This window comes from Cryptomeria japonica, chromosome 7 (assembly GCF_030272615.1).
Source record: "Cryptomeria japonica chromosome 7, Sugi_1.0, whole genome shotgun sequence".
Taxonomy (NCBI): domain Eukaryota; kingdom Viridiplantae; phylum Streptophyta; class Pinopsida; order Cupressales; family Cupressaceae; genus Cryptomeria; species Cryptomeria japonica.
In genome coordinates this window covers 567789821-567803055 of record NC_081411.1, presented here as the reverse complement: position 1 = coordinate 567803055, position 13235 = coordinate 567789821, and the positions used below count along the sequence as shown (strand labels likewise).

The 13235-nt window shown below is 32.5% G+C and overlaps 1 long non-coding RNA gene across 1 annotated transcript in view; it reads left to right on the top strand.

The window, feature by feature from the left end:
• The first annotated feature begins 7130 nt into the window (after positions 1 to 7130).
• LOC131036337 (uncharacterized) overlaps positions 7131 to 13235 on the top strand; it is an 8378-nt gene continuing 2273 nt past the window's right edge. Inside the window, exons 1-2 of the long non-coding RNA XR_009104082.2 lie at positions 7131 to 7624; positions 7872 to 13235. The exon at positions 7872 to 13235 is cut by the window's right edge and continues 2273 nt beyond it. This is a non-coding gene — a long non-coding RNA (uncharacterized LOC131036337). The remainder of the gene's footprint in view (positions 7625 to 7871) is intronic.

Below are 13235 nucleotides of genomic sequence, written 5' to 3'. Positions count from 1 at the left end.
TAGGTCATATCATTATTAGGTATAACATCACCTTGAATAATCACAAAAGGAAGTATTATCATTTTTAGACACATCATTATCATTCATTAAAAGAGTAATTATTATGAATTAATTATGTAATGACATTAAAATTAAAAACATAATGAATTAATTATGTAACTATATAAGTCAAATAAAATTCTATCAAGAAATCAATATCAAATATATAATATATATATTAAACGCATACCTCATACATTTGAATCATGTCATTGATCTTCTCCTTCATCCAACTCTTTGTTTGTTTCATCCAATCCAGAATCGACATTGTAAGGATCATCATCATCATCATGAACATTAACTCCCATATCATCGTGATCTTGTTCCTCTTCTTCGACATCTTCGTCAGGCACATCATCAACTAACTGTTGATCATGATCATGATCTACATCATCTTCTAGTTCTTCGTTATCTTCTTCTTCCATCACATTATACTTTACTGACCTTCCTCTAGGATCATGTCTAACAACAAATAACCAACCCGATTTATGTGGAACCTCTAAGTAAAATACCTACTCACATTGGCTTGGAAGAACATAGGGCTCATTTCCATCTCGCTCAAACAACCTTGTATTAACCATTGTAAATCCATTATCATGTTCAATAATAGTTCTATCGGGATCATTTTCATTCAATCGTAGCCTGTACCATTGGACGACGAAAATAACTAATTTGAAGGACCTAAAGTCACACTCAAGTATATCATCCAAAATCCCATAGTATCGATTTTCTAAGACTTGAGGATGTATGTCGCTTCTAGATGAAACATTAGTCACTTGAAAGACTACGGTTATTCCATAATCACAAGTTTTCTTCGTGTCATCCAACTTTTTGATGTGAAATTTATGACCATTGCACCACATAGCCTTGTGGTGTTTCACCTGCAATATGTCAAACATGTAAAAATTATTGCATCGCCAGTTGATAAACATATTTATTCTTGGTTGAATGTATGCAAAAAACAACATATATATTAATGTCCATGAACATCTTATAATTACCTCTCACTTTCCTTAATCTACCTTTCCCCATCAGGTACTCCCCTTTGAATTTGTTAATGGAGTTGGGATCCCAAATGCAATCTACATGGATCTTTGCCGCAAACTTAGGAAGATATTCAATTATGTACACCATAGTCCGGTATACCATATATCCCTCCACCATAGAACCCTCAAGATGTGCTCTTTGTCGAACCAAATCCTTCAAAAATTTCAAGTGCCTCTCAACCATCCACATTGACCTTGTGTGTATAGGTCCACACAATTCAATCTCCTCAACTTGGCGTATGTGGTAGTGTTCTTGTGCATTGAAAAATGTCGAAGATAGACACTTTCGCATTTCACAAATTAGACAAGGAATTTTTCTCTTCCAATAATTTATATCTTCTTTATGGATTTCTTTAGATGACAACCATCTACAATTGATTCAAGACACAAATATATTAACAAGACTTAAAAAAATAATATACAATATATTACATAACAAGTAAAACAAATGACAAATATAATATCTATACAATAAATTGAATAAATATCACTACTTACCTCATGCATTTTCCAAGATCACATATAACTTGCTTGACATTATTGCCGAAGTGGTCTAGGAGAGATAAAGGTAGAATGTACTGCAACAATTCTAAAATGATCTTTTCATTGTTTTTCCAAAACTAGTAACCATAATACAATGAAAAGTACATGCAATATACAAATATATAGTAAATATACAAGAACATGAATTACCTTAACGAAGGTATGCCAATCATGAATTTTCATTCCTGGCCCAAATTCACCTTTCTTTGTTATGGTATTATTTATTTTCGCAGCAAATCCCTTGGTAAATCGAATTTTTTGTATGACTTCTTTTATAGCATTGCTTTGCTGCTCTATTAATAACCAAGGAAGGGCTCTTATATTAATTTGGTCTCCATCGCTATTTAATTGAATGACATTTTCCATTGCATGATTGAATTCCTGAATGTTACTATAAATTTTGACAATTTTTTCTTTGTCACGTCTTCCATCCAATATTTTCCATAGCGTCTCTATTATATTCTTTCCGATATGCATAGTATCAAACAAATGCACAATTTGTAGCTACTCATAGTAGGGCAACCTACTAATTTGTCTGGGATAAACTTTTAGTCCCTTTGGAAGTTGATCATTAATGCCTTGATGACCTTCATGAAGCATAGAAGTTTAAAAAGTTAACCATGACAATCATCATCAATTACAACATGAGTAAACAAAACACAATATATAAATATAAATTCCAAACACACCATATATGATAGATAAATAATTTGATTGAATAACATTACCTTGACGATTAATTCTATTATTTTCCAACTTCCATAGGCGAGGTGTCATTCTTCGTGGTTTTGATGTAGTCTCTTCTTTCCCATTGAAAAGATCCTTTTTAGTAGTTCCATACTTATGATTTTTGTTGAGGAAGTGCCTATACTCATCAAACACCCGCTTTCCTAAACTTTTTGAATGACGAGATTTCATCTTTGGACCACAAACTGGACATGCAAATTTTCCCTTTGTTTGAAGACTTACAAGATGATGTATAATTGGATTAAATATGTTAATTTTTATAATTATATATATATTGAATAGATTATTTAAACAAATGCATGATTATACTTTAAAAAATTAAATATTATTAAAGTGTGCAAGTTGAACTTTATAACATACCAAAAAAATGTGTTAGCCTTGGGGAATCATGAATCATGCATACAAGCATTGCATGAAATTGAAATTGTCTTTGTCCTATTGGTCTAGAGACGTCATACATAGTGACACCATTCCATAACTCTAGTAACTCGTCGATAAGAGGATCGATATATACATTCATATCTTTAACTTGGTACTTACCTAGTTGAATGAACAAAAACATTACGTAATTATTATAACCATTTTACTGCAATATATATAATTTAATGTACATGACTATTAAATGAAAAAAATACCTAGAACAATCATTGCCAACATTATGTGCTCCCTCTTTATTGACATCCATGGAGGAATATTATTGTTGATAACAAAAACATGCCACACCAAGTAAATAGATCTCAGCTCTCCAAATGGATTGACACCATCCGCTGCCAATGAAAGCCTAAGATTATGAGGTTCTTCTTTAAAGTGTGGTCATTTTTCCTCTATGTCCCTAAATGCAGAACCATTCGCAGGCATTCGAAGAATGTCATCTCCACTTCTATTTCGTGCATGGTAATCCATAAATTGTACTAAGCTTTCACACCTAAATAATCATTGCATACGTGGAATAATCGCAATATAATGAAGAACCTTGTGAGGCACCTTTTTTGTTAGTTGATATGTTCAATATCTACTGATATGACATTCAGGGCATTCTGTTGCAAATTCATGTTGTTTATGATATATAATATGATCATTGGGACATGCATCTATTGCTTGATACTCCATTCCAATATCTTTTATAATGGCATATAATTCTCGATATGAGCGAGGTAGAATATTTGATGGTGGTAACAAAAATTCACCTATCAATCTATAATGAAAAAAATAATTTGTTAATATAAAGAATATTAATGGTACATATTTCACCCTTTATTTACTAGTGATGAAATAACAAAAAAAATAGATGAAAAAAGATGACATATATGACATACCTTAACATACGTGAGATTGTTATGTTGGATAAACCATTCATAACCTTCAAGTTCACCAACAACAATACAACAAAGAGAAGAGTTGTTTGGGAGCCTTCATAAAGGGGCTCATATGCCTTCTCAAGTACAGGTAAATCATGAACAACATCAAAGTCATCTTGATCATCATGATCAGCAACACCAGTACTAATTGTGTCATGGATTAATGTATTTATACCATCATCTTCTTCCATAGGATCATTATCTTCATCTTCGATATTCACACCTCCATGTTCCTCCACTTGGAAAACCACATTCTCCGGGTCATGGTAGTCCATGTCATGTGCCCTAGGGTGCCCCACCTATATAATAATGATCAACATAAATAAACCATGATCATGATCTCATTATCAAGTGATTTTTTATGTATATAAATTGCTAAAATGATATAAACATTTACAAATGCAATCAATATAAGCACATATAATGAACAACTTACCAATGGACGATAATCATGCCCCCCTTCAATGTGACCATGATGCCTACAATGTTTCTTAGTTGTTGTGATTAAAAGTCTTCTTGTCTTTAAGTCCTTGCAATTTTTGTAGGGCCAATAACATTTTCCATCACCTTTTCTTTTCAAGCTAGACCACAATCTAGCAATTGTCTCCTTGTTTTGTTCTTGACTAATATTATCTGACATGATTTTTCTTCACAGGCAACAAAATCGGACTATAACAAATTTGGTCTATAACCTTCACAAACCTAGCAAAATGCTATCGCAAGTTAGAAAACACTGTTCGTGCGATTTTTTATATTTTTTACTTGACTAACCCTAAGGTTTTTTGTTTTTTTTTTACTTTTTTACTTTTTTGTTTTTCGTCAAAATTTTGATGGCCGCCCGTCGTAACTCCGACGAAATTAATAACCATCAGACTTCCGATGAACGTCGGGCAAGTTTAAAAAAAACAAAACAAAACAAATTGACACAGTTAACCTCATAATATCCGACAAAACAAAAAAAATCCCATAGTTCATCGAAAAATGCACCCAAACGAGTTAGTGATTGTTAATAGTCATTGGTTTTATTATACTAGGTGCATGCATGTTGTGCAAGTTGACCAAATAATAAATTAGAATAAGTATTTACCCCATATGAATTAAGATAATAGTAATTGTCTTTAACAAGATCATATATTTTAACAACTTATCTTGGATACTTGTAATTGGAGATTAAACTCTAAAGTGACACTACACAAATAATATAAAACATTATATTTATCTCTCTTCTTGTTTATATCTATGTGCATTATCTTTATTTATCTTGTAGATCCCTTACATTAACACTCAATTGGATTAAATATGCTGGTAAGCCTAGGAAAATTTTAGTTTTATTCTTCTATGAGGCATTCTAGGTGTGAAAGGCTTTAGACTTTGGCTTAAATAGATTTACAATTTTTCATTATACCACATTTTTTTACACAACAAGGATTATGAGGGCTCACTTGGCATGTGGTTTTCTTTTATTTCCTTTACTTGCTGACTTTGTATACAATCAAACTTGACTGAGGATTTTTGGCTTTGCATTTGGATAAAGAAGAATCCTTAACTAGATGTAGTTCTATTTCAAATCCATTTGACTATTGGGTTAACTTTTTACAATCTCCTAACTTAAATTTATTTTAGATGGATTTCAAATATGAATACTTTCCCAAACTACTTTATCTTGATTCCACATCTAAGTAGTTATTCATTATATAAAACTATGAACTTACACCTAGCTCTCTCACAATTTCTCTAGTTGGACTTGCATGCATTAGATACTAGTAAACTTACATAGTTCTACTTTAATTGGAAGGACACACGATGATAATTCATTCATTAAGACTCCTAACATTTCATAGTTCATTAGAGTTTGGGGTCAACCTTGCACAATCTACTAGCTTAAATTTATTCTAGATAAATTTGAATATGAAGTCTTTCCCACATTACCTTATTTTGATTCTAGATGTAAGCCATTAAACATTATAGACAATTATAAAACTTACACATAACTCCTCACAAATTCTGTAGTTGGACTTGGGTACATTAAACAATAGTAAATTCACATGATTCCATTTTAATTGGAAAGACACACATGATTCATTCATTAAGACTCCTAGGATATATGTCACCATCTCACACCTTTCTATAGTCCACATATATAGTTATGCCTACTAGCACTCCAGTAGAAGCCCATAAGACCCTATTTCGTAAAATAACATGTCAAATGTAACACCTATCAACCAAAATAAATTAATTAATGACAAAGATCAATATAATAAAAATGAATTAAACTAAAGAATAATCTAGACTTTAGATATGATTTTTAATTGGATTGCTTAGAGGTTCATAATTTAGATTTTGAAAAATGATTTCCAATTTAAAATAAAATGACTATCAATCAGATTTAACTCAATTTTAAATTTGTTAACCCTTCAAATTGACTTAAATAATTGAAAAATGTTTTTATTCCATTTTTATATGATTTAAAAAGGAAAAGAAGCTTCAAAGTGAGTTCATATAATTAAATTCCTACATATTATCATTCGACTATAAACATATTTTGAAATACCTGAATGGCCTGCGAACACATAATTCTATTGAAAACCGGGACTGTGCAGCAGGCCTGGAATTTGACAGGCTATATGGCCGTTTTTGCACTTTTAGACCGTATATTACAACTTATAAAATTATCGACATGATATTTTTACAAAAAACCGTATATATGACACTTCAAATTATTAATAAGCTGTAACAAATTATAATAGGTAATATATATTGATATATATTATTTTACAACATTTTTTTATAAATATATGAATTTATTTAGAATATTTTAAAATGGAGGATTAAGATATAATTGTTACTAATTTTATATTATTTTTATATGAATTTTTAGTATCTTTTTTCTTATATAAATTTAGAAACTTTGTCAATTTATTTTTTTAGATTTTTTATAAGATTGTCTTAAATATCAATATAGAAATGATAAGATATAATCATTTCTAATCTTTTAAGATATTGTAATAAAAAAATCTAAAATAGTTACTATTTTTATAATAAACAAGATTTTTGGGTGTGAATTTATAAACTTACAAGTAAATTTAAGACTGTTCAAACTTAAAGAATTTATATTAAACTATTCACATATTAAACTATTCACAAATTAAAAAAAAATTGGCACTTGTCATTTTTTTAAAAACGTAAAACGAAAGGCATTAGAATGACTAAACCGTGATAAAAAATTCATATGACAGGCAGGGGTGACCGTCAAATTCCAGACCTGCTGTGCAGCAATAAACCTATAACGTTTGGTGCGTCTGGTTAATGACGTACTATATATTCACACTAGCCACGAACACATGCTTAGGATTTTCTTCACATCCCTCAACGGTATTTAAATTGGAAGTGACGTGATTTAAGGATTTTTTTTTCCCATCCTTTAACGGTACTCAAATTGCGATCTTGAGATTTAAGATTTTATTCTCATTCCTAAACGGTATTCAAATTGTAGCCCTGAGATTTAGAATTTTATTCTCGTCCCTCAACAGTACTCAAATTGTAGCCCTGAGATTTAGGATTTTATTCATCGCTCAACTGTACTCAAATTGCAACCGTGAGATGAGAGCAAATGGCCGTTATTTCTCTATTTTACCGTTAGAAAAAAGCACGATTTCGCTTCTATATATGGCAGTTTATCTGAGAAGCAGGAGCAGATTGTTTCTTTTCTAATTTTTGTTTTCGTTTTTATGGCATGGCCATGCCTCCTATTTCTTTTATTCGTTTTGTGTGCTTGGATTTTTTCTTTTTCAATTTTCATGGTCTGTGGATGGTGATTTTTGAATGAGGCACGGAGGAGGGTAACAATGAGGAGAAGTATACATCCAAGCGAGTTGCAGAGAAGAAAATATTGTAAGTTGAGCATCTAAACTGCACTTTTCTCTGAATTTCGTCTTTCTTTGTATGGTTTATTTCTTCATATTCATATGTAGAAGATTGGAAGACTTTTTTATTTGCTTGATTTCAATAATTTGCTTGACTCTGTTTTTTATTGTCCTGTTCACATTGTGCTTATTTCTTTATGGGCTCTTTGTGTTTCTAATGTTCGTGTCCACATTGATCTGTTATTGAATGTTCTTATTCATTCATTTGATTGTAGGCATGATATAGCTTGAAGAAAGTATTGTAAGTTGAGCATCTAAACTGCACTTTTCTCTGAGTTTCGTCCTTCTTTGTATGGTTTCTTTCTTCATATTCATATATAGAAGATTGGAAGAATTTTTTATTTACTTGATTTCAATAATTTGCTTGACTCTGTTTTTTATTGTCCTGTTCACATTGTGCATATTTCTTTATGGGCTCTTTGTGTTTGTTATGTTTGTGTCCACATTGATCTGTTATTGAATGTTCTTATTCATTCATTTGATTGTAGGCATGATATAGCTTGAAATGATAATTCTCACTTTGCTTCACTGTTTTCTTCATTTTGACCCCAGGCTAACACTGTCAATTGCTTTGGCGTGTACTCGTCGTTTGGTTTGGCTTTTTTATATTTATGCTCAAAGTTGCTTTGGACCAAGATGATTCACTTGGTCATATATAGAGCTTATAAATAGGAATTATAAAGTTTCTTGTGTCCAAGGCTCGTTGCGGAATTCTCTTTCAGACCCAAGATGTTTTATCATTGTAAAACAAACAGAAATTAAGCTTAAGATAATGACGAAATAGGAACAAAATTGGATCAGATAGATAAGTTACCCATAAGGCTCCTCCCCACCATGCTTCAGAGTGTTGCCAATGCCCTTGTAGAGAACACGATTTGAAAGCTTAAATAATTCAATACCAAACATTTTTGCCAAACTGTCATAAAGTTGTTCATAACTTCATATGTACTGAACTTCTTCAGTCTCACTAAAGACTTTGCATTGGACAATTGTATCCACTGATAGCTTTCCTCCCATGTTCTTCTTCAAGCTTAGGAAAGCTGATTGATCTTTGAAACTCTGTAAAGCTCTAATATGGTTGGTGCCAACATCACTGCAGCTTTCACCGTGCTGAGACCTTAAACATTTTCAATCCATCTGTCCTTTCCCTGACTGGTCCCTGAAACGTATCTATTTCTTGGTTACCATCACTTAGATGTTGCTTGTAAGCCTAAGTGAACCTGTGTCTTTGAAGCTCGGAAAGCCTAGCCCATCTGGAGAGTTATTTCCATCTTGCTGCTGCTTTTGGGATTTTGGTGACTGTACCGTATGAATAGGCTTCCCTAACAGCAGAAAGAATGTGGTCTTAGGGGTTGAGCTACCAGTATACTTATTACCTTTTTTCTCACTTTTTGATGAATTCCCCATGGTCAGTGAACAAGAGAGACCGTTCCGGACCTTTGATTATTCAATAGAAAAGCTCCCTATACTGAGATCTGTGCAAACAAGAGCCCTAGCCCCTGGATCGTGGTGGTGCAGGTTATTGGATTTTGTTTTGACGTATGTCTGAGAAACCACTTCCGTAAATATTGTCATGCCTGGCTCCCTGCTTGCCTGCAGTACATTGTTTGAAAGACTCTGCCATTAGTTGATTTGCCCTAGCACATCATTGGTGAGAGTGGCCATTTGGAGTCTCATGATTCCTCCTTGGCCCTCAACATGAAACTCAAGAGGCTGTGTAACTCGGAGCTTCTTTTTAAGGAGCATAAAAGGTGTCATTTGGATGGTAGGGATGTTGGAAACAACTTCTACCAACCAAGGACTAACTCGTTTCACATTTTTTAACAAATCAAGCTCATCCCATCCCACCTGTTTCACAAACATCCAAGCTATGAGAACGTACAAGTATCAAAAAGTAGAGCTCAGAACTTCCAATTTGTTCTGGGTCAACACTTCCCATTTCTACTATTTTAATCTAAATTCGTAGGGAAGCCAAAAAAAAATATAATAGATTCTAAAAATGATGATTTTCGGCAGTCAATTATTCAGCACACAAGTTCAAATTTCCATAATATCTATTCCAGGCATGTGACTTGATAAATAAAACCTACAGCCAACATTACTCCAGATACTTGTTAAATAACTTGTATTTGTTTACAATTACTTGTGTCATGCTTACTTTAGGTCAAAAATACGCTGAGAAAAATAAATCAGAAGATCTTAGGGCTCATAAAAAACTTTCCAGACACTCTCATAAGTTATAAGAAATAATTTTATATGTAACTTAAGTCAATTCTGAATATAGTGTGCTTGTTGGGTTTGCATTATTGTCGCTCTTTTTGCCAAAGCCTGACTCAATTGTTGGTGCTTCAGCTTGCGAAGTTTTCAACAATTTCAATTAATACCTCAACCCTTGCAACAATCTACTTTTTAAAATAAGTTACTTGCCTGCATCTTTGAAGAAAAAGAGAAGGTTAGTGGAGCTAGAGCCTGCATCTTTGAAGAAAAAGAGAAGGTTAGTGGAGCTAGACCCTACTACTTCATTTCATAGAGAGTTCATGTGTATAAAAGAGTTATGCGTTTGGAGGTCATCCTGAGAAAGAAAATAAATGAGACATAATTGGCCTTTTTGTATATAAATTCATAAAATATCAGCCCAGGAGAAGTTGTAAATTATTGGGGTCAAAAGGATCTCAAATTTGACTATTTTTAAGAAGAAAGGATGGGATCGGATCTTTTGGAAATACATTGCAACCTGCTATTGGCATAAGTTCAAAGTGCAATCACAAATGCCAAAAAACTATAATGTATGCTTTTTATTGACCAATGTAACCATTTAGAGCCAGCAGCCAGCTTTGAGAAACAAAGCATATTGGACATCATCAGGCTCATTTTTACAGAAGAGTATCATGGGTAAATTTCATAAGCAGAACATTGTTAACCTATCTGAACATGACAAGCATCCAGAAGCTGAGAGGCATCAAAATAGGCACTGTTAATTAAGAATTTAAATTTTGGGTTTAAAAACAGTTAAGACATTGAGTATTAAAGAGAGAGCCAAATTAAGTCTGTTGGCAACACAGATGTCATCCAATGTAAGGATATATTTACATCAAAATTGTGAGGATGATAGAGAGCTCTACCTATTGAGCATCTGACTCTGTCCGAGGATGTGTAAAATTAGACATAATGTTTTAGAGAGAATATTGAGCAGCACAAAATTTAGACATAGCTGACTACAGTAAGTCGTGTGTGTTGGCTTGTAGTGGATCTTTGGCTTGCACACTGATAATGTTAAACCCATGTGATAGATCCCATTGATTTCAATCCTCATCATTCTGGATTCCTAAGCCTCAGTAAACCCTGAATTACTCAGACTCACATTGGCTATCCAAATGTCATATTTTAGGAAAAAATTGAGAATCTCACTGCCAAACTAAGATTTCCATGTTTTCTATTTGAATTATAAATTGAAGTCCTTAAGTCTAAAGTCATAATAAAACCTATAGACTGATAAGTTTATTTATAGTTAGAGTCAGCATTTATCACTAGATTTAAAGTCTCTGTAAGACACAATATATAAGGATGTTCACATACAGATTATGATGTTATCATGTTATCCATGGAATTAAAAACTTGCATACATTCAGTTTAGGGGCTTGCATCTGGATCCTTGACTGATAATAAACTACAAAACTAAGATTTTATAGAGTCTGCCTCACCGCCTAACATAACTCTCAGGATATCAAATTCACATACAGGACGTGTATCCATGGATTTTAAGTGTTTATTAAGTTTTAATTATTTCACTATTTCCAGTCTGAATTCTAAAGCATGCAATAACTTCGAATTGATTCTCACACTCTCATTTTAATTTCAAAACAACAATATTATGTCAGAAGTAGGATCCTGAATGCATTCCACATTACCAATGTCAATTTTATATTGTTTGTGGTTCAATTTGGTGTTGTTATTTGTAGGTTTTTATGATTTGCAAATCAATCTCAGGTTAATTTGGGTTTTTGTAAATTTGAATAGTTTGAGTTTATGAGCACATAAGGTTTTGGTAATGTACTTATTTTCACACAGTTTTTAACATTGATTTTAACCATTCCAAGCATGATTTCAAAAATAATGTACACTTCTTAGAATGAAAAAGTATTGTAGAATTAATTTCAAGATTTATCTAGTTTTAGAGGATTTATTGTTCATTTAGGACCTACACAAGCATCTCAAGACTATGAATTATGCTTCAGCTTTTGAACAAACCACTTCATTTCACTATGAGAAAGATATCAATCGTCAAAGTAATCCATAATGTTTCTTGTAAAATGTTCTCCTAAAATTTACAGTTAGTCACATTTAAAATGCTCAAAAATAATTTTTTGTCATTCAACTACTATTGCATGTTGCAACTATGTGTTTGCTATGGAAACACGGAAAAAATTCCTTTGGCTTGCCAGCGATATGCCAGAGACTGACTCTATAAAGCAAATTAAACTATATCAACCTTTATCTAGATCTGGAGTTGAATACAGTCATGGGACTTGCATGAAATATTTGCCTTTTCTTTATCTAATTTTCATCAATGCTTGACCTTAATCTTACTTCTTTCTTCATATTATGGGAAAATAACTAGAACATAGACACATTTCTTACTTCTTGCTTTACTTGTCTCCATAAACAAGGAGTGAAAGATCATTTTCTTTGTTTAGATAGCTAAACACCATTGGTATTTTAAAGATTGCAGAGGGGTTTCTTCATTAGCATTCTTCATAAGAGATTATGGTTTATTTTTTTGTTTGCTCAAGGTGCTGGAATTGTTTATTTTTAATTCTTGGTCTATGTGAATTCAAGAAGTCTTCCTGAGTTTGCTCTGTGCACTACTTGTATTTTGCTTGCCTATGTGATGTTTTGTTCACATTTTGCATGTTCCTTTTTGGGCTCTTTGTGTTTATTGGTCCATTATTGAATGTTCTCTTGATTCATGTGAGTTTTATTTTCTTGTTTTCTCAGGGTACATATTGTAGGTTGAGCATCTAATTGAGCATATAAACTGCGCTTTATTACTCAATCTAAAATACACTTTTTTCTCATAGTTTTGTCCTTCCCTGCATGTTTGTGTTCCTTAATATCTATAACTAGAAGATCGGAAGTTCAATGTTCTGCTTGACTCTGTTATGTCGGGTTTTCACATTGTGCTCTTTGTGTTTATGTCGGTTTTCACATTAAATGTTTGTATTAATTCATGTAAATGTAGGTACGATATAACTAGCAGATGGGAAAGCTTTATTTACTTGAGTTCAATGTTCTGCTTGACTCTGTTATGTCGGTTTTCCACATTGTGCTCTTTGTGTTCATGTCGGTTTTCACATTAAAATTTTAAATGTTTGTATTAATTCATGTAAATGAAAGCACGATATAGCTCGAAATGATCATTTTTACTTTGCTTGAAGACTCCCCTATTCGCTGGTGTCTTCACTTTGACCCCAAGCTAACATTATGTTTATTGATTTGGCATGTACTCCTTGTTTGGTCATGCCCAGAGTTGGTTTGGACAGAACTGACTCACTTGCTCATACCCTGCCTTAAATGCCTTG